Raw genomic sequence first — 23,504 nt, forward strand, 5'->3', positions numbered from 1 at the left:
AACTAAAAACTGGGGATGAGGGCAGGAGGAAGTGTCTGAGCTGCCAAAATAGAACTAAAATCCACAAACAGTACATTAAACTCTGAAACCAAATCTGCCAAAAACAATCTGAAATTCAGTCAGAGCTTTTTCACACTCGCCATAACAAGCTTCGTGATCTTGGTCCCAGGGTTAAAAGAAGAGAGAAGAATTATTAGAGGTATACACATAATGGTACCAAGTGACATCTGAGAACCTAAAGAAAGGACAAAGAAAGAAATGCTACAAGCAGACTCAAAAACTCAGAAACGTAACAATCTGGGGTCATTTAGTGTAAGGGCAAAGAGGTCCATATACCTCAACAGAACTTAAAGGCATCATGGTACTGTATTTCTTTTTTTTTTTTCTTTTGGTACTGTATGTCTTCATTCGTTCATTCATTCATTCATATTCGACGAATGCTATATACACTGAGCTTTTTCTCTGATCAGTGTACTGGCCAGAACCTAAAGGGCTGGGGATACTCATTAGAACCTACAATTTGACACAATAACATGTGTAATGGCAATGATGTTTTTAATACTCCATTCACAAAAGAGTTAAATCATGTTGAGTCAGCTAAATATTCATGCACAGTGGTTAAGATTTTTGCCTATGTTTAAAGGGTAAATTTTCAGTTATCTGGAAAGTGCAGATATTGAGAATGACTCATTTCAGGGTGTTCCTAGACGGCTTAAGTTTTGCATTATTAGTATGTCTAATAATAAGTTAGTATGTCTAATTTCCAGTACAGGAATGTCCACATTTCTTGGAGAAAGGGAAGGAGAACTTATATAGGTTTTCCTTAAAGAAATAAACTTTGTTTACAATTAATTTAAAGATAAAAATCAAGAATTAGTTTGCTTTAAAAGTGGGGAGGGGAAAACAAAGTTACATGATATTTAAGGCATTGAAAAAGAAAAGTAGTTTTATTCTTATAAAAACAATTCCTTAAATCTTCTGCTGAAAGTGAAAAATACAGAATATACTAAAAAAATTTTCTTTTACCTTTCACTTTCTTACTGGTATTTAAAAACAAAATTAGTTATTTTCAGAAATGAGGAAGTTTTGACCTGCTGGATAAAGTTCTGCTGCAGGTGGTATTGATTGCTTTCAGATGACAGAGAACTTATAAGCTCTTCTCTAAGTGAAGATTATACTGGGAAAATGAATCCAAAGCATACCCAGCATTTAGAAAAAACATAGCCTTGTTAAATAGTCATGAAACCCACAAGTCACATGGAAAAGACAGATTCAACTACACAATAAAAATTCAGACACTTACAGTTCAAGATGGTGAACTGACCCTAAGCAATTCTCCTTCTCTTTCTCCCAAGACTCATAAAGCACATTTAAAAATAATAATAGGGCTTCCCTGGTGGCACAGTGGTTGCGAGTCCGCCTGCCGATGCAGGGGACACGGGTTCGTGTCCCGGTCCGGGAAGATCCCACATGCCGCGGAGCGGCTGGGCCCGTGAGCCATGGCCGCTGAGCCTGCGCGTCCGGAGTCTGTGCTCCGCAACGGGAGAGGCCACAACAGTGAGAGGCCCGCGTACCGAACAACAACAACAACAACAACAACAAATAATAATAATAATAACAGTATAACCCGTGCAAAAAGAATAGAAGAGGACCATCAAGGGATAAAAGATTTCAACATATTCCTAGAAGCTGGATAATTGGTAGAGGAGTGATGATTCATGAACTGGGATGGAGGAAACCAAAACCAGAATTATGTGATGAGGAGGCTAAAGCTTAGGAAGATGCCTACCTATCCTGAAGAATGCCGGAGGGTTTAGGGACGTGGAGATACCAGAGATAAAGAAGGAGAATAGTGACAACTGTGACTGACAAGAGTAGAATCCCTCATCCAACCAGTGAAAGTTCCAGAAAGAGTACAGAGATAGCAGGTGGGAGAAAAGCATCAAAGAGACAAAATAATTTATCTGAGCTAAATGACACTAGTCATCATGCTGATAGATTCCACTGAATAACCAGTACATTGAAAACACATCCCCACATCTAGACACAATTTTACAAAATTTCAGAATATCAGGTTAGAGCAAGATGGCAATAGCCTACAGAGAAGAAAAATTAAAGCAAAATCACACAAATCAAAACACAGTTAACCCATAATGCAGAAAGACTCAAACTGTTTCTACCAACACTGGCAACTAGAAGACCATGAACTAAGGACCTCAAAGTTTTGCTGGAAGTTATATTCAACCTTGAATTCTATGCTATCTCAGACTAGGGCCTCTCAAAAGCAGAGTTTAAAGCAAAGATGAAAGTGGTGATACTTTGCTTGCTAGGTATAAGCCCAGGGTGGTGAGGGTGAGGAACAGGGGAAGTGAGGCAAGGAAGTATGAAGCACCAGATGTTAAGCATCACTGCACTGACCACCGATTCACAATGAGCCCCAAACTCATTAGGTGTGTATGCTCAGTGCTTGAGTCTTCTCTCAAAGGCCTTCGAAAGGCACTGCACCTCCAAGTGGTCCAAGAAAGAAAGGGGTGGGAATTTATCTTGCCAGTGTATTCCTCTTGTCTGTTTTCCACTGGTCAATATCCATTCCATGGGACTGTAACCTCCTATGATATTGCAATATAAGATATATATATATTCCAGGCTACTGGCCAGATCTCCTAAAACCTTTGTAATTTCCTAAGCAATATAGGTGCTAGGAACATCTTTTGTTCTAATATTTGGTCTTTGACCCCAGTTGCTGATACAGAACTCCTAAATCTCTTGGAATTTCCTGAGTGATGGGAGCATCTTTGGTTCGAATGTGGCGACTGTTGGTGGACAGAATTCTAGAGAGTTTTAGTATAGGGGCTGGTCACCTGAAAGACCAAGCCATAATTAGAAGCAGGGAAATTTCAGCTCCACTCCCCCATCCTCCAGAAAGGGGAGAGGGGCTGGTGATTGAGTTAATAACTGATCCTGCCTGTGTGATGAAGCCTCCATAAGAGTCTCTGAACTGCAGAGTTCAGAGAGCCTCCAGGTTGCTGAACACACAGAGGTGCTGAGAGGGTAGCATATCCCAAGAGGGTGTGGAATCTCTGTGGCTCCTCCCCCATACCTCAGGCTATGCATCTCTTCCAAGTGGCTATTCCTTAATTGTATCCTTTCATAATGAACTGGTAATCTAGAAAGTAAAATGTTTTCCTGAGTTCTGTGAGCTGATCTAACTAATTATCAAAGCTGAGGAGGGGATTGTGGGAACCCCAATTTATAGCCCATGGGTCAGAAGTACACGTGACAACCTGGGACTTGTGATTGGCATCTGAAATGGGAGCCATCTTGTGGGACTGAGCCTTTAACTTGTGTAATCTGTTGATAACTCCAGGTAGATGGTGTCAGAACTGAATTGAATTGTAGGACACCTGGCTGGTGTTGGAATATTGGCCACACTTTTGGGTTGCATCGTCCAGCCTCAGTGACGTGTCAGGAACTAGAAAGACATCATGCTCTGCGTCGGGACATTTCATTGAAGTCTGTATGGGGAGGAAAGGAGCCAGCCCACACAGATGGGGCTCTGACCCAGAAGGAAAGAAAGGAGGCATTTGAGAGAATCGGAGAGAAAGAAGCACAGAGTTTATATCCCATGACCCAGCTAAACACTCCATGGTGAGGCAGAATAAAGACATTTTCTACTTCCATTTTCTTTTTTTTGAATTATTTATTTATTTTGGCCATGCCTCATGGCTTGCGGGATCTTGGTTCTCCCACCAGAGATTGACCCATACCCTCAGCAGTGAAAGCGCCGAGTCCTAACCACTGGACCACCAGCAGTTAGCCAGGGAATTCCCTCGAATTATTTATTGACATATAATATATGTAAAGCAAAGTGTATAATGAGCACTAATCTTGACTGTACAACTCGAGAATTTTTTACATATGTAGGCACCGTGTAACACCATGAAGGTCGCGATATAGAACATCTCCAGAACCCGATTTCCCTCATGCCCCTTGACAGTCAATCCCCTACCCCTTAGAGGTAACCACTGTTCTGACTTCTAATATCATATACTTGTTGTTTTTTGCAAGCTCTGAATTTCATACACATGGAATCCTGTAGTATATGCAGTTTTGTGTCTTTTGCTTAAAAATCTTCCTGCGATTCATCCATGTTGTGTTTGTTCTTTTTTATGGTGGTGTAATCTTCCATTGTGTGATGCCACTGAAATTCATTTATCCATTCTTCCATTAATAAACATGTGGTTTGTTTCCAAGTTTGGGTTATCATGAGTAAAGCTGCTCTAAACATTCTTATATATCTTCTGATAGACATATGCATATATGTAGGAGTCAGATTCCTAGATCATAGAATAGTGTATTTTTTTAAGGTTTTTTTTTTTTTTTTTTTTTTTTTTTATTTCTGGCCATGCTGTGCAGCATGCAGGATCTTATTTCCCCAATGAAGGATCAAACCCATGCCCCCTGCAGTGGCAGTGCAGAGTCTTAACTACTGGACCGCCAGGGAAGTCCGAGTAGTGTATGTTTAGGTTTAATAGATACTTTCAAACTTTTCCAAAGTGGTTGTCCCAATTTATAACTTACTAGCACACTATGAAGGTATAATAATTAAGAAAGTGTGGTATAAGGGCAAGGATATAAAATAGGCTATATTTTTTTCAAGTTTATATGTATATTCAACTTAATATATATTAATAAATCAAGTTAATATATTAACTTGATGTAAACCAAATGTACGATTGCAATTAAGTCAAGGGAAAGGATGGTCTTTTCTGTAAATGGTGCTGGAACAATTCTACATCCATATGGAATCATATAAACCTTGACCTCTACCAAAATTAGAGATTAGCATAGACCTAAGTGACCTAAATGGAAAAGGTAATGAACAAAACTTCTAGAATAAGACATAGGAGACTATATTTATGATCTTGGGGGTAGGGAAAGATTTCATAAACAGTATACAATGAGCACTAACCATAAAAGAAAAAAGTTAAAAATCCGACTTTATAAAATTAGGAACTTAGGTTCATCAAAAAATATCATTAAGGAAGTAAAAAGACAAGTCACAGATGGGGAGAAGATAATTACAATACATATATCCATAAAGGACTCATATTCCAAATATATAAAGAACTTGTACAGATCTGTAACAGAGACAAAAAAATTCAAAATGAACAAAACACTTGGACAGTCACTTCTCAACAAAATATATCTAAATAGCCAATAAACATGAAAAATTCTCAATATTATCAGGCATCAGGAAAACTCAAATTAAGATCACAAGGCAATCCTACCTCGTATCGACCAATACAGCTAAAATTAAAACTTTTGGTGTTAGTGGGGACATGGAGCAATTGGAACTCTAAGACATTTTCAGATTTTTAGGTACACTAAAATTAACCTCCCGTAACTCTTTCCTGAGAAGTCACTTGAGGCTGTATTTTTGAAAAACGAGGAAGTAATCTAAAACAAATGAGGAAATAGGATCTAGAAAGCAATGGTTCTAACCCAGGAGAGCAGAGCAAAAATGTCCCAGGATTATGGCTGTGGTGTATTTCAGACAGAAGCAGGAGAAGAGTGCTCCAAAACAATCTCCAGGAAATAAAGGAAGTTGATGGAATAAGTAAAGTGTTAGAGAGTTGGGTTTCTTGAGCATATGGGAAAAGCATTTGATGGGAGTTAAAAAAAAAAAAAGGAATCCATTCAGACGTCACTCTAGGAATATTCTCTCTTTAGTGGTATAGACATGACATTCGATCCATAGAGAGGGAAAAATAATACTAGCACAACTCAGCTTGAAGATAATAATAATAATAAAAAATAATGATCTATATTATGTATAATGCTATACTGTCATAATAATGCAAATGTTTATTGGTTTTCTGATTTCAGAATTATTACAAGCATACGTCATTTTATTGTACTTCCCTTTATTGTGTTTTGCAGATATTGTGTTTTTTTACAAACTGAAGGTTTGTGGCAACCCTGTGTGGAGCAGGTCTGTCGGCACCATTTTTCCAACAGCATTTTTAATTAAGGTATGTACATTGTTTTCTTAGACATAATGCTACTGCACACTTAATAGACTACAGTATAGTATAAACATAACTTTTATATGCACTGGGAAACCAAAAAATGTGTGTGACTCGCTTCATTGAGATATTCACTTTATTGTGGTTGTCTGGTACTGTACTATCTCTGAGGTATGCCTGTAGACAAATCACAGGAGAATTAGGTATATGTAAAAAGTTCTGAAAAGATGCACACCAAAATAATGATATGATAATCTGAGGAAGTAAGAGAGATTTGGGGTTAGGTGAAAGGGAATTCTCACTTTTACTCCACGTTGTGTTGTGTTATGTTATGTTGTGTTACTTTTTGGATATTTTGATCAGATTTCACATGATCAGATTCATGCATAGATATTGCTTACAAAACTTTAGCCTATTCTAAATTTTGGTGGGAAATGCAATCCCGGTCAGCCCATCTTATGTCTTTCCTCTTTTGAAAAACTTTCAAGGCTTCCTACTACTTCAGAATAGAGCCCCGACTTTTTAATGTGACTTAAAAGGGACTGTGTTTACTTCTTTGGCTTCACTTCTTTACTTCTTGATTTTGTACCTAATAATATTGATATTATACCTAATATCAAGGGAACTAGAAAGTGCCATCCTGCCACATGCCTACAAGTAATACTTGACACTTGTGGAGAGCACCAGTAGTTCATGGTCCTTTTGTATACAAAATACGCTCAGCCCTTGCCGAAGGTTGACAACCCCAAAGGTCTCCCTTCCTGTCACAGCATTAAGCTCAAAGTCCAGGAATGTTGGTTGATACCCAGGAGTTACTGTAATTTCTACCTGCAAGCCAGTCAATTCTCAGTTAACAGCCAAGAGCATGTTGCCAACATTAAGTTGTCCATCTTTCCCTCCTAGATCTACAGGCTTAATAGATAACATGATTTTCTTCCTAAGTGACTACAGGCAACATTTTTAACAAATGCTTTGCCTCTTGCATAACAAAGATCTGCACTTTTTCAGCCTTCAGTATCTGCTTTTTTGCCACTCACCAACATATCGCTATGTCAAAGTCATTTGGGTCTTTGTTGCTGCCTGCGGGCTTTCTCTAGTTGCGGCGAGCGGGAGCTACTCTTCATTGTGGTGCGCGGGCTTCTCATTGCGGTGGCTTCTCTTGTTGCAGAGCATGAGCTCTAAGCACATGGGCTTCAGTAGTTGTGGCACATGGGCCCATTAGTTGTGGCTCGCGGGCTCTAGAGCGCAGGCTCAGTAGTTGGGGTGCACAGGCTTAGTGGCTCCACGGCATGTGGGATCTTCCCCGACCAGGGCTCAAACCTGTGTGGCTTGCACTGGCAGGTGGATTCTTAGCCACTGTGCCACCAGGGAAGACCTATTTTAGGTTTTGTCACAGTATGCCCTACTTCTGATCTCAATTTCTATGTCAGTAAGTCAGGATTAGGCTCTGCTGCAGTAACAAACAACTCCCAAATCTTACCAACTTAAAGCAATAAAAGCTTACTTCTTGCTATACTACATGACCATTGCATGTTGGCTGGGTGTGAGGGGAGACTGTTCAACATTTTCCTCCTGTATGGACCCAGGCTGGGTCAGGCTCCATCTTCTCGCTTCTGCTATGTGCTAAAGATGCTCTAGGCTTCACCTCATTGAATCCTCACTATTATTATTCCTGCTTTTCAGAGGAGGAAATTGAGGCATAGAGATATTAAGCAATTTTCCCAGTGTCATACCTCTAGGAAACAAAGCAGTTAGGATTTGAATCTGCGTGATGTGTCTCCCACCAAGCTTAACTACTACCCTGGATCTTCATAGAATAATGACGAAGGATCAAGGTAAATGAATGAAGATACTGGCGTTCCCTGGGATGCAGGGTAGGAGTTTACCTCAGAAGGTGATCTCGGAAAATCACTTCTATGGTATTCTTGCTAAAATTGCTAAAAATGCAAAGCCTAAATTCAGTCAAGATCAGACAAACCCAAATTGAGGGACATTCTAAAAAAATACCTGGGCAATAGTCTTCAAATATGTCAAGGTCATGGAAGACAAAGACGTTGAAAATCTGTTCCATATTAAGGGAGACAAAACAACTACATGCAACATGTGGACCTGGACTGGATTCTGGACCAGAAAAAGAACATTAGTCAGACAGTTGATGAACTTAAGGACTGTGGATCAGATAACAGTATTTTTCTAATGTTAACTTTCTTATTTTTATCATTTCTCTGTGGCATGAAAAATGATAACATTTGGGTAAACTAGGGGATGGGTATTCAGGAATTCTTTGTGCTATTTTTCTCACTTTTTTTTTTTGCAAGTCGAAAGTTATTTCAAAATTAAAAGTTGAAAAATGGAAAAAAAAAAAGATGATCTTGGAAGAGAATTCTACTTTCAAACCCAGAAGTTTAATTAGTGACAATATATAAGAGTGAAATTAGGTTATGATGTTAAGTAAACAGTTAACCATTGACTAAGAATAACGTGCACCTATTTTAGTAATTCCATTTACTTTGACAAAACGCTTAAGGCATAATCCTTGAATATAGTGCAGTATGGTTTCCAGATCTAGGGCCCCTGTGGGTCCTGGAGTACCTGCGATTATCTGGGGAGATTGGATGTGAGAGGTGAATGGCCGTGGAAGGGGTTGGTGTTGCTTGAAGCCCTAGGTGCTCTGTGGATGGTCAACTCGAAGCAGCATTCTAGGTGGAAAAGAACCACCCTGAATGGAGAAAACTGGGCTCCTCTTACAGACTTCCTCCAGGGCGTGCTGGACAGGAGCTCTGAGTGATGTGTCCCTTTGTCTCCTGCTGCGGGATGAGAGTTCAGCTGTCTACCATCTAGTGGGGCTCCAAGAAACAGGGAACTGAGAACGGAACACAGAGGACAGTCGTGTTTTGCGGTCGTGTATGAACATTGTCTCTAACACTTGGGAAAGGACGACTAGCGAGTGTTGGACATGACAGAAAAGTCCACTGATATCAGTGAGATTGTGGGGTGGGCAGCAACTGTCACCACAACTGCAACCACAAGGGATGCCATCCACCTCCTTCATGCATGACAGTTGATCACACCCTCCGTCCTTGCGAAACTCTCTTCCCTGGACTTTGCAGGACCCCACCCTCTTCTCATTTTTTTCTGACTACACTGCCTGTCCCCCAGGCCTTCCCACTCCAGTGTGTGGAGACTCCATTTGCTTACCCAGAACCTCAGCCTGCCCTTGACTCTTCTCTTACACACCACAGGCAGTTCATTATCAAGTCCTGTCGACCGTATCTTGAAAACATGTCCAGAGTCGGACCTCCTCTGCTTCTCATCACCTCCACCATAACTACCTTAGTCTGAGCCACTGTCATCTGTCAGCTGCACTACCGCAGTGGCCCTGCTAACGGGGCTCTTTGCTTCTGTTCCCACCGGCCTACTGTCCACTCTCAACACAGCAGCCATGGGGATCACATCCCTTCTCAGCTCAAAAACGTCAGCGCAACATCATCTCACGCAGAAATGGTCCCATATGATCAAGTCCCCTGGTACCTATTTGGTCTTATTTCCAATTAAGTCCCTCCTTTTCTCACTCAGCTCCAGCCACACTGGCCACTTTCTGTCCCTTAAACATACCGAGATTGGTTTCACCTCAAGATCTTTACGCTTATGGTTCCCTCTGCCTGGAAGGCGGCTTCTCTCGGGAATCTGTGTGATCCACTCCCTCACCTCCTTCCCTTCTCAGATGAAATGTCACCTTTATGAGAGAGGTCTGCTCTGACCACCCCGTCTGAAACAGCAGCCCTGCCACTGTCCCCTCCCTGAATCACCCCCTGGCCAGTGTTCTTACTTATTATGACTTCTCTATGGCACTTTTTACCCCCTGAACATACCTGTTTGTTGCCTGCCTCTCCAATAGAATGTAAGCTCCACGACAGGAGAGTTTTGTTCATTCGTTTCCCCAGAGCCTGGAATGGTGTCTGGCACATAATCAACCCTGAGTAAATATTTACTGCATGAATTACTGACTTCATGCTGTGCGTGGGAAGAGACTAGGGAAGGAAAGTAGGTCTTGGGAGTATGGCAAGAGGAGGCCCAGAAGGGCTACTGAGGAATACAAATGAGGCACCCAGCCCAGAGGCCGCAAATGAAACACAAGGATTTGGAATTCTGGTGATTTCTCTAAGGAAGAGTTGCTACAAACCAGTAACTACTCTGTTTCTCCTACTTATACTCAGAGGCCTGGGAAATGCAGGTTCCAGTGTGATAGGTTTAAACTGTGACATCTTTTAGCCATTTGAACAAATGGATATGTTTTATGGGAAAAGCTGGAGATCTCTGACTATCCATCGTGGGTAAGTAATCAAAGCCACCAGAGAGCCATGGTTTGGAATCTCAGGGAGAGCACACAGTTTGAAGCTTAGACTTCAGGACACAATCAGTGGTGTCCTTCTGTCCCCTGGTGGCAGCACAGCTAACCTGCACAGGAGGACAAATGCCTGGAAGAAGAGAAGGCAAAACAAAAATGTCAGGGTTCTCTCTCTCAAAGCCTGGAGCGACCGGAAGTGTGTGTGCACATGTGAGTTTGCCTGGGATAAAGATCTCGCAGTGTTTTTCCTTCCTGAAACCTGACCATGCTTCCTTACTCACCTGACTTCAGCATCCCAGGGGACTGGTTTTAATGGAAGACATTACCCCGACAGCTAAGTTTTGATGTAAAACACACCCCTTAATCCAGGCCGTAGACAACCTCCTCTCATAACCATCTGCCACATGTGCTTGTAGAAAGGATTTCTGTATGACTTCATGATGAGCCCTTCTCACTCCACTCCCTTCTATCAAGAGTCTATGAGTCCGCCCATCCCTAACTTTCCCACTTCAGGCTTTCACTTGCTGGAGGCATCTCCATCCCCCTTGGATGCTTCACTGTTTGCATCTTACTTCTGCCTAGCAACACACTTTTTACTCTTGCTTTTGTGTGACTGGAGATCTTATGTTTAAAATGTGTCCTGAACATAGTGGACTCCCAAAGGCTAATGGTTCCCTTAATTTTAACATGCATACAAATCACCAGAGGAGAATGTCAAAAATGGAGAATTCCGAGCTTCCCTGGTGGCGCAGTGGATGAGAGTCCGCCTGCCGATGCAGGGGACACAGGTTCGTGCCCCGGTCCGGGAGGATCCCACATGCCACGGAGCGGCTGGGCCAGTGATCCATGGCTGCTGAGCCTGCGCGTCCGGAGCCTGTGCTCCGCAACGGGAGAGGCCACAACAGTGAGAGGCCCGCGTACCGCAAAAAAAAAAAAAAATGGAGAATTCCAGTTCTCCCCTACCTCACCCTCTACCTCTGATACAGCACATCAAGCACACACGGAGCCTGGGCATTTTCCTTTTAGCTGGCACTTCCGGTCTTCCCACTGTAGGTGGTTGGTCTATGGACAACACTTGGGAAATACTGGCCAAAATGGTAATAGAACAGACAGGGTTCTAAGGCCCCTCCTCTGACACTGCCCTGAACCATTAAAGCCAAAGAGTCAAAAATCTGTAAATATCATACGTAGAATTGATATGGGTTTTCTCATAAGATATGTCCTGTGGGCCGACTTGGAGAAGAATATCATCCAATGTTGCAAAGGCTTCTGGCCTCAGCTGCTGATCATTCTCCTTCTGTCTTTCCGGCTTCTGGATCATGGCCAGCTTTAGCCAGGCTTGTTGCTTGAACCTGCTCCTTTGCTTGGTGCCAGTCTAAAGCACTGGATTTTCTATTTGTCCCATTTTAGTTCTGTAGAGCCCTATAACATATTATGAGGGAAGAAGTACCAGAGAAGCTTCTGGACAGATGCAAATGGTTGATGTAGTGTCAAATATCTGTTAGATGAGAAGACTCTTGGTTTGGATTATTTTTTAGTCCATGATACTAAAGTTTAAAAGGCCCTAACCTGGGTCTTCCCTGGTGGCACAGTGGTTAAGAATCTGCCTGCCAATGCAGGGTACATGGGTTCGAGCCCTGGTCCAGGAAGATCCCACATGCCACGGAGCATCTAAGCCCGTGCGCCACAACTACTGAGCCTGTGCTCTAGAGCACGTGAGCCACAACTACTGAGCCCACGTGCCACAACTACTGAAGCCTGTGTGCCTAGAGCCCGTGCTCTGCAACAAGAGAAGCCACCGCCATGAGAAGCCCGCGCACCACAACAACGAGTAGCCCCCGCTCGCCACAACTGGAGAAAGACCGCGCCCAGCAACGAAGACCCAACGCAGCCAAAAATAAATAAATAAAATGTATTACCTGTTAAAATATATTAAAAATACAATAAAATAAAAGCCCTTAACCTGCCCTCTTCATTGTACAGATGAATAAAGTACAGCTGAAGGGCTTCCCTGGTGGCGCAGTGGTTGAGAGTCCGCCTGCCGATGCGGGGGGACGGGTTCGTGCCCCGGTCCGGGAGGATCCTGTGTGCCGCGGAGCGGCTGGGCCTGTGAGCCATGGCTGCGGGGCCTGCGTGTCCGGAGCCTGTGCTCCACAACGGGAGAGGCCACAAAAGTGAGAGGCCCAAGTACTGCAAAAAAAAAAAAAAAAAAGTACAGCTGAAGAAGGGTGAAATGATTACTTCAAGATCGCATAGCCAACCGGAGGTAGAGCCAGAACTAAAATGGAGGCCTTCTTACTCCCAGTCAAATGCCATTGTTGGCAGCAAAGAGGCAAAGCTACGGGCATTAACGAAGCTGATCCCAGTGAATGGTGCTCTGTGTGATTTTAGATACTTCAACAAACCTTGTTCAGCTCAACCGATGAGAAACCAAACCCTATGGCATCCTTAGTTTTTCTCTCTGCTTGGCTCCCTAGACCTACCAGTCATGAGTTCCAGATAATTCAAACTCCATTATATTTCTTACATTTACACATTTCCCTCCTACTTCCACAGCAATTGCTGTGGTTCAGGACAGTCATGCAGAAGATACCCTACTGCAAGTTATATGCAGCACACACGCATGCACACGTGCACACACACACACAAATACACATAATCACATATAAAGACTTGGGCGGGTAAGATATCCTAGGAATGAGAAGAAGAGCAGGCCCAGTGTGTATGATTTTTGTCCTTTGTTGTGATTCCCGATGAATTCCATTAGAATGGATCATTTTAAGGGCTGGCACAGGGTCTCTTTAGCCATGTGTATACATGTATATTTGCACATGGGAGGGGAAATTCCCTCCCATGTACAAATATATTTGCTTGCTGTTTTCAAGAGTCTGAATTACTTTCTCTCTTCTTAAGACAAATTACAGAAGAAATACAATCTATTAAGACTTAAAAGGTACACATAACCCAATGATTCCAATAATTTCACTTCTAAAGTGTTCTAGAGAAACAGTCACACATGGACACAAGAAGCTTTGAGCAAAGGTATTCATATCAGCATTGTTTCTGAGAGTGGAACATTGGTGGAATGTCCACCAACAGGAAATGGAATAAACTGTGGCCCATCCATACCATGTGATACAATATAGCAGCCAAACTCAACAAGGTGGCTCTGTATATGTTGACATGAACAAAAATCCCAAAGGCATACTGTTGCCTAAAATGAGCAAGCTGCAGAATAATATATGTTATATACAGTTTTCCAATAATACATGCATATATGTATATAAATGTGGAAAAATCCTTAGACTCATATACATCAAAATGATAGCAGTTATTACCTCCTATTACCTTTGGGAGTGGATGGCAAGATGGGAGACCAAAAGGGGATAAGATAGGGAGCAAGGGGCTTGTTAGGCTTTTGTTATATGGAAAAGCTTTGCATAAAAAATGCATTCATGGGCCTCCCTGGTGGCGCAGTGGTTGAGAGTCCGCCTGCCGATGCAGGGGATACGGGTTCGTGCCCCGGTCTGGGAGGATCCCATATGCCGCGGAGCGGCTGGGCCCGTGAGCCATGGCTGCTGAGCCTGCGCATCCGGAGCCTGTGCTCCGCAACGGGAGAGGCCACAACAGTGAGAGGCCCGCGTACCACAAAAAAAAAAAAAAAAAAAAAAAAAAAAATGCATTCATGTATTATGTAATTTAAATTACATTTTTAAAAGTAATGTATAATTGTTTATCTGCTTCTAACCATATAATACATAAAGTGAAATGTGATACTTCTCCTTTTCTTCTCCGTAATTTATCTCTTCCCCTATTGGTGGACATTTTAGTTGTTTTCTTCTGTTTGTTTAATTTGCTTTTACAAATAGTATTGCAAGGAAAGTGTTTGTTTTTATCCATTCATATTATTATTTCTGTTGTATGGATGTTAAGAACTGTGATCAGGGGATATAACACTTAAAAAACTGATAGATGTTGCCAAAGTGCCCTCCAAAAAGAGCATACTGATTCACAGAACAGTAGTTCTGTGGTAACTCTCTAGTTCGTATTATCAAGGGTGCAAGAATAATAGCTGCTCCCAGACATACTGCGTTGGCCTTAAGGCCAGACAACAGCTGACTTAATTTTCTTCCCCTTGCCTGTTGACCATGTGTAGAACAATCACAGTGCCCGACCACATCAGGCAAACGGTGGAGGAGACTGGGATAGGGTGGGAGGGGAAGGTAGAGGCTGGTAGACCATGAAATTGAGACAGACTAATGACCCACGGGCCACATTAACCCACGGACATGTTTTCTTTGGCCTGTACAAGGTTAGGCTACACAGTGTTTTAAAAAAAATCGGAATCAGTGGCAAGTGTTAAGGGAGCAGTGCTTCATCCCCACTCATGTTGGGATTTCATCTGAAAGGGATTTCACATGATTCTCCATGTGGAGAATCATCAATTCACAGAGCATTCCTGATCTTTCTTTACTCTCTCACTCATTCCCGCCTTGGGAAGTGGAGTGGCTTCTTCTTACCTTCCTCTTTGTTGATTCATCAGAGAGTATGTTTCTGCTTATGACTGGATGGTAACTCTAATTCTGAGGGTCAGTATTAAAAACACCAGTTTCCCTCAGTCCCATTCTCCAACGGAAGCGTGATTTTTTTTTAATTAAAAAATTGTTTTTATTGAAGTATAGTTGATTTACAACGTTGTATTAGTTTCTGGTGTAGAGCAAAGTGATTCAGTTATACATATCCGTATATTTTATATATATATATTCTTTTTCATATTCTTTTCCATTATTGTTTATTACAGGATATTGACTAGAGTTCCCTGTGCTATACAGTAGGTCTTCGTTCCTTATCTATTTTCTATATAGTAGTGTATATCTGCTAATCCCAAACTCCTAATTTATCCCTCCCCTACCCTCTTTCTCCTTTGGTGACTATAAGTTTGTTTTCTATGTCTGTAAGTCTGTTTCTGTTTTGTAAATAAATTCATTTGTATCATATTTTAGATTTCACATATAAGTGATATCATATGGTATTTGTCTTTCTCAGAAAGGTGATACTTTAAAAAAATTTTTTCTATATAGTAGTGTATATCTGCTACTTCCAATCTCCCAATTCATCCCACCACCCTCCCCCTACTTTCCCCCCTTGGTGTCCATATGTTTGTTCTCTACATCTGTGTCTCTATTCCTGCCTTGCAAACCGGTTCCTCTGTACCATTTTTCTGGATTCCACATATATGCGTTAATATACGATATTTGTTTTTCTCAGAAAGCTGATACTTCAATTTTAACCTGTCTTTCTCCTTGCCTCTTAATTTGTTCAGAACTCAGGAAGGGAAGAGGTGTACTATTTATGAGACCCTCTAGGTCCAAACACCAATGCTGAAAAGTACTGAGGTTTTGAAATTGAGACTTCACACCATATTTCTGAATTTCTTGCAAAACTGGAAGATTAGGGAACCCTGAGACCTTGTTTCTAAATGTTCATAATGGCTGGAGCTAAGATGTAGCCTCCCTCTGAAGGGGCATGTGCTGTCTAACACGTCACAGTCCTCAATATTCCCTATTGCTTTTCTGATACTTAAACTGAGTCACTGACATTCAGTGTCATGTGATAATTGAGTTGTACTAAATAAAATGACCACCCAAAGATATCCACATCCTAATCCTCAGAACGTGTAAATATGTTACATGGCGAAAAGACTTTGCAGGTGTGATTAGGTTAAAGATCTTGGGATGGGAGATCATCCTGGGTGGGCCCAATGTAATCACAAGGGTCCTAATAAAGGGAAGGATAGAGGCAGGAGGCTCAGAGTCAAAGGAGGAGATGACAGAAGCAGAGGTCAAAGAGGAGAGAGATTTGAAATTGCTACATTTCTGGCTTTGAAGATGGAACCACTAACCAAGAAATGTAGGTAACCTCTAGAAGCTAGAAAAGGCAAGAAAATGAATGCTCACCTAGAGCCTCCAGGAGGAATGCAGCCCTGCTTAAACTTTGACATTAGTCCAGTAAGACTGTTGTGGACTTTTGACCTCTAACTCTTACTGTAAGAGACTAAATTCATGTTGTTTCACGCCACCAAGTTTAAGCAGCAATAGAAAACTAATACAAAAGTTAACAAGAAAGTAAAGTATTTCTTTTTTTTTTAATTGAAGTGTAGTTGATTTACAATGTTGTGTTCATTTCTGCTGTACAGCAAAGTGACTCAGTTATGCATTTATACACAGTCTCTATTCTTTTCCATTACGGTTTATCCCAGGATACTGAATATAGTTTCCTGTGCTATACAGTAGGATCTTGTTGTTTATCCACTCTGTATGTAATAGTTTGCATCTGTTAACCCCGAACTCCCACTCTATCCCTCCCCCACCACCCCTCCCCCTTGGCAACCACAAGTCTGTTCTCTATGTCTGTGAGTCCATTTCTGTTTCGTAGATAGGCTCATTTGTGCCATATTTTAGATTCCACATATGAGTGATATCATATGGTATTTGTCTTTCTCTTTCTGACTTGAAAGTAAAGTATTGCTTATATCCATATCTATCCCAAGCAGAAAAACAGAAACTAGATCAAGATGACTATCTATTTCAGTAATTACGTGAGAGGATTTCTTTGTGGGAGTGTCGTGGGCATTGTTGATTACTTACCAGAATCCAATAGTCACCTCACCTTTCATACCATATGACCCAGCAATTACATTCCTAGGCATATACCCGAGAGAGATGAAAACATATGTCCACATAGAAACTTGTTCACAAATGTTCATAGCAGCATTTTTCAGAATAGTGAAAAATGAGAAATAATCCAAATGTCCATTGACTGATAAACAGATAAATAACTATAAAAAGTACCCTGATTTTTACTGAAATAGTTAGTCCTCTTCCATATCTCTGATATACTTTAGGGAAAACTAACACTTCTTTGGTCTAAGTGTAATTCTCTCCTTGCTACAATGAATCATTCAGAAGCTCAAATTTAAGAGAGTCAAGGCATAGGATTTTCCAGATTAAGAGATCATCTCATTACAGAAGAGCTTGGCTGTTCTGGCAACTCACTTTTTCTCTTTTATTATGTCTCTATCCAGTGGTATATCATGAGCAATGGTGGGAGTGGTCTTCCCTGGGTGCAAGCAATAAGAGGGCACATTGTAGAGAATTTATAGACAATAAAACCGACCAAAAGTTGATCTGCTTTTTTATGTTCTTTTATATGAAATTGTCTTTAGTCCATCTTCATTTTTTTTTAATTTATTTATTTTTATTTTATTTATTTTTGGCTGCATTGGGTCTTCGTTGCTGCGTGCGGGCTTTCTCTAGTTACAGCGAGCGGGAGCTACTCTTGTTGCGGTGCACAGGCTTCTCATTGCAGTGGCTTCTCTTTGTTGCGGAGCATGGGCGCTAGGTGCGTGGGCTTCAGTAGTTGCAGCACGTGGGCTCAGTAGTTGTGGCCTGCGGCCTCAGTAGTTGTGGCTCGTGGGCTCTACAGTTGTGGCACACGGGCTTAGCTGCTCGGCGGCATGTGGGATCTTCCTGGATCAGGGCTCAAACCCATGTCCCCTGCATTGGCAGGCAGATTCTTAACCACTACGCCACTAGGGAAGCCCCCATCTTCATTTTTTTTTTTTTTTTTTTGCGGTATGTGGGCCTCTCATTGTTGTGGCCTCTCCCGTTGCGAAGCACAGGCTCCAGACGCGCAGGCTCAGCAGCCATGGCTCACGGGCCCAGCCACTCCGCGGCATGTGGGATCTTCCCAGACCGGGGCACGAACCCGTGTCCCCTGCATCGGCAGGCGGACTCTCAACCACTGCGCCACCAGGGAAGCCCTTCATTTTTTAATTGTAAGTTTTATTGATATCATTATAAATTCACATACAGTCATAAGAAATAGTAGAGATAAATCTCCTGTATCCTTTTCCCAATTTCCCCCAATGGAAACATTGTCCAAACCTCTACTGCAATATCACAACTAGGATACTGACATTGATAAATCCACCCACCTTATTCAGATTTTCCCAATTTTACTTGTACTCGTTTGTGTGTATTTAGTTCTACCCAATTTTATAATGTGTAAGTTTGTGTATCTACCACCAAAGCCAAGATACTGAACAGTTCCAATACCACAAGGATTCTTCATGTCGGCTTTTTATAACCACACCCCCCTCCCTCCTGCCCCCTTCCCTCCTTGCCCCTCCACTATCTCCAACCTCATTTTTTAAACTTTTGTTTTAAACATGTCATATAAATGGAATCATACAGTATTCTTTTAGGATTGGCTTTTTCACTCAGCGTAATTCTCTGGAGAGTCATACAACTTCTTGTGTGTGTGTGTTTTCTGAGTAGTAGTCCACGTATGTACCACAGTTTGTTAAACCATTCATCCACTGATGGTCAAAGTGGTTTCTAGTTTTTTGCTATTACTAGTAACACTGCTATGAATGTTTGTGTACAGGTTTTTGTTCTGTTTTTTATCACCCTATGCTGGTGATTCTAAGCCATCTACCAGACCATTCCCATCAACCAGCTCCCTGCCTAAACACCACTCTCTCTGCCACATTTGCTGCTGACACCATTCTCAACACTGCTGCTGGTGTCGCTGGTACTGGAAGTTTGGTCTGTCTTCTCTGGATTGGAGGGTGGTAGCGAGAGGAGAGGGCAGCTGTGATGACAGTTCTGCTAATAAGAAAACTTGGATGAGTCCTTGACGAGACTTCTGCTTTTCTTTTCATCTGCCCCTGTTTTCTCCTATTGAATAATGCTCTCCTTATTTTCTGATCCAAAATTCAGGGAGAACTATCAACACTTTGCTTGGCTTAATGTATCCCAGCCACCTTATGGATTAAAAACCAATCTATGGATAAACCATCATTGGGTCAGGTGCTCATGCCTAGCGCAATATGTAGCCATTCCTGGGTAAAGAACATCTACTTCCCCAAACTATGGGGCAGAGTCATTTCATCTATGGGCTGTGCAGTTTCGTGTGTGTGTGTGTGTGTGTGTGTGTGTGTGTGTGTGTGTGTGATTTCTAAGAGGAGGCATTGAATGGGCGACTGCCATGTCCAGTATGCATGGATGATTCTCTGGGTAGGATAGAGTCCATCTTAGCCACAAGAAAAGCAAAAATCAGTAAATAACAAAACGTTAACCTTTTTATAATAACATTCCTTAAACTAAGGTTGTAAAATGAACTCCAAGATAATAAGATATAAAATTATCTGTAAACTTGTGAAAAGTTAGGTGATATACATCAAAAAAGGAATACTTTAGTTTTGGAGAAGTTGATTTGTAGCCCTTCTTTCTTTTAATAAGGAGAGTACAGGTTTGGTTTACTGGTAAGGTCTCTGAGTCCAAGATAATGAAAACATAACATATAAAAGTGCTTTGTGTTCCATTGTTTATAACTGAGAACAACAAAAAGAAAAAAATTCTCAAATTATTAAGGTATAATTTTTTAAGTGGCTAGGAAACACCTCTTACTCTAATACAGGGGTTGTTAAACTATGACCAGCCTGCCACCTGTTTTTGTAAATAAAGTTTTATTGGAACACAGTCATGCCCATTCATTTACATACTGTCTTGGGCTGTTTTCAAACCACAACAGCATACTTGAGTAGTTGCAAAGGCCTATAATGTCTCAGATATTTACTTTTTGGCCCTTTACAGAACAAGTTTGCTTTAATTTAATTATTCAGAGACCACTACTCTAATCCTGATCATTTTGGGCGGTATTCTATATGAGCACTAACCGTGAAAGCCTATGTTAGCTCATGCAGCTTAATCCAAATTCCTAGCCTACAAAATTACAGGTTAAGAAAAGGTCGGTACATGATACAATCTATTAATTTTCACGGAGATTTTCTCCATAAGGCATTATAGGGATGAAAATAACAGAACTTTCATTAAGTAATAATACTGCCTCATGTAAAACTCTGCCCTGAGAAACCCAGACTGAAATATCTCAAGTTAGAAGTGGGCATACATAAAAATATCTAAAAAGACACAGCATTCAGTAAAATAAAAAAGGTTGATTTTGGCATGAAGAAAGTTGAATATACATTACTGGATAAGCCCAGGCATCAAATTCCCTGACCTGGTTAGGCAGAACTGCAAAGAAACTTCCCCATATAGGCTTCACCTTTAAAGCATCCCAGAGTGGGGATAGTTGCCCACGTTTTGTGTCCTATAGGGAAGATACATACCATCCCGGTGATGCTGCGAGTGTCTGTACAAAGTTCCCGCTTCATCTCTGAGATCCTTAGAAACCATTTTGGGAAGAGATACTACTCTTTATGAAGCAGTTAGGGGCCATTTCTAATTAGGCCTGGATTGTCAATATATCCTACATATCCAAGGATGACATGGGGTGACATTGAGTGGGACCACAGTGAGAAATATGGGATTTGCAATTAGACAAGGTGGGCTAGAATCTCCTGGACCACTGAGGTTAATGTATATTGATGGTGGCTATCTAACTCTTGTAAGGGCTGAATGCTTAAGATCCTTTCATAGGGAATTTAGTAAATATGCAAAGGTCAATTTTACTGAATTATTAGACATTGAAACTATAAGCCTCTTTAGCCACAAGTACAGCTCCATCTTCTAGATTATAAAACAAGTTCCTCTTGGGTAGATTGTAGCACATGGAGTGAAATTTTCAATTCATCTCTCAAACTTTGCTTTGGTGTCTGCTATAAAAAAGACCTAGTTCCGGGCTTCCCTGGTGGCGCAGTGGTTGAGAGTCCGCCTGCCGATGCAGGGGACACGGGTTCGTGCCCGGGTTCGTGCCCGGGTCCAGGAAGATCCCACATGCCGCGGAGCCTGCACGTCTGGAGCCTGTGCTCTGCAACGGGAGAGGCCAGAACAGTGAGAGGCCCGCGTACCGCAAAAAAAAAAAAAAGACCTGGTTCCTTTGCTACAAAAAAAATCACAGATTTTTCTCCCACTTTTAAAAAACTGTTATCAAGGATAGACAAGGTTTTTTACTCAAGCTTTAAAAATATAATCCGCAGCATGGTAAGATTACCTTAAAAATGTGATGATGACAGTAGGTGGTGAAAGTGCTTTCAGTGACTCATAATTAAATAACACCCAACGTGGAAAGAAGAGCAAAAAAGTACTTTTTACCACAGAAAATGTAATGAGATGTTGCCATCATTTAGGACTGTATGCAGGTACTTTACAAACATAAAATTATAGCTTTACAAAAATCCGAGTTAGTACTTACATCTGAATACCCTAATTTTACATACTTAAAGTCCTTAATTAAAAACAAAAAAACAGCAACAACTCGATTGCAAGTTGACAAATAGGACAAAATTCCTTGCCAAAAAATAGTTATTAAAAGCTAATAAATAGTTACAGAATATATTTTATACTGCTTTTTAAAATAACTTTTTGTTAAAAGTAATAAAAGGCATAAAATAGGAGCTGTTATTTATGTTGTAATGGTGAACACTGGGTTAGGGTTGCTATTTTAATGGCATTTATTCTGTACAATGTATCTATGTGGTCTGACATTCATTTCTCTTCCTCATTCCTGTTATTTAGAATTTCTTAAAGACAATGCCATTTCTTTAACTATTCAGTGAACATCCAGAAGCAAACGTACAGTGCAGGAAGATAATCTTTATTACATTGTAACTAGAAACAGAGCAGATAGCAAGTTCACGAGGTATTTCTGATTATTATTCTTTTAAAATCAGGCTTCAGTAACAATAATCAAAAGCAAGCCTTAACTGCACAGATGTATTTTGGTCACTATTATAATCTTCAAGGCACAAAAGCCAGCAGCGTAAACTAACATAAAGGTAATGACTAATAAATTTTGACGTGCCCAAGATGTAGATCACTGCATTAAACTCTATCCTTGTATTTTCTTCATCTTCTTCTTACACACTGAACAATTATTGTTACTCAGCAAAATATCAAACATGCACATAGTATTCCTAGAAGAATACTATCTTAATATTGTCAACACTAAGCTTTTCTTTCCCCCCAGAATTCAATGAATCATGGTTCCACTCCCTATATGTATTAGTGGTAATATGCAAAATTGATTTTGTTTTCAAGGTTAAATAGCAAATTGACTTCGCATTTGGTGGCCAGCTGTGTACCCTAATTTTTCATCTTTTATTTTCTTAATAAATTTCACTATATTTCATAAGCCCTGAGATATTCAATAACCTGCTAATGATTGTGTACGTTTAATTTACACTTTACTCCACTCAATTTGAACCTCACATAATAAGTATTCAAAATTATTTACAGATGATTGTAACTAAAGCAATGACAAAATTTACTACTTGTATATTATACTGCTAATAAGGCCTTTAACTAAGAGTTGCATATTTTATGCATTTTTTTGCTTGTTAGGAGCAATTCTTAAAATTACATCTATAATTCTGTCAGCAATAAGTGCTTTTCGTTTGCTTACTTCTACCTGGATAACCAGATTCACTTTTTTCCTCTCTTGTAAAACAACTCTTTTTTTTTCCTTCCCAAACATAAATGTTGGTTGTCCAACTGAATAGGTACCAAAAGAAACTTAGAATTTGAACAGCATATTGATAACTATAATTAGCAGAGAAAGAGCTCATAACAGACATTCAGTAAATGTTTGTAACACATGGAATGAATGAACTGTAAGGCAGCTGTTAGAGTCATATACTTTTCATCATACACTGTAACTAATTTTGTTTACCTAGGAAATTCAGGTTACATGATTTAATCCGCCCTCAAATGTAAATAAGAATTTGAAATTTAAAAAGCTGATTTAAGGGAATTCCCTGGCGGTCCAGTGGTTAGGACTCCGCACTTTCACTGCCGAGGGCGCGAGTTTAATCCCTGGTCAGGGAACTAAGAACCCACAAGCTGTGTGGCACAGCCAAAAAAAAAAAAAAAAAAAAAAAGAATGGAATTACTTTCCACTAAATCATATGTACAACTAAGAAGGAGAAATAAAAAACTAAGAAGTGTTAACTAATTATTATCATTTTCTCCACATTTATCCTTGCAGTATTTTTGATCATATATTTATCCCTGTTAACTTTTCTAGCTGAAAGAGAATTTAATTATCTGAATGGTTTTCCCCGTCTCCTTAGGTACATATTATTAGTGAAAAGCCGGTATAAA

Source organism: Hyperoodon ampullatus (genome assembly GCF_949752795.1).
Source record: "Hyperoodon ampullatus genome assembly, chromosome: X".
NCBI classification, from domain to species: domain Eukaryota; kingdom Metazoa; phylum Chordata; class Mammalia; order Artiodactyla; family Ziphiidae; genus Hyperoodon; species Hyperoodon ampullatus.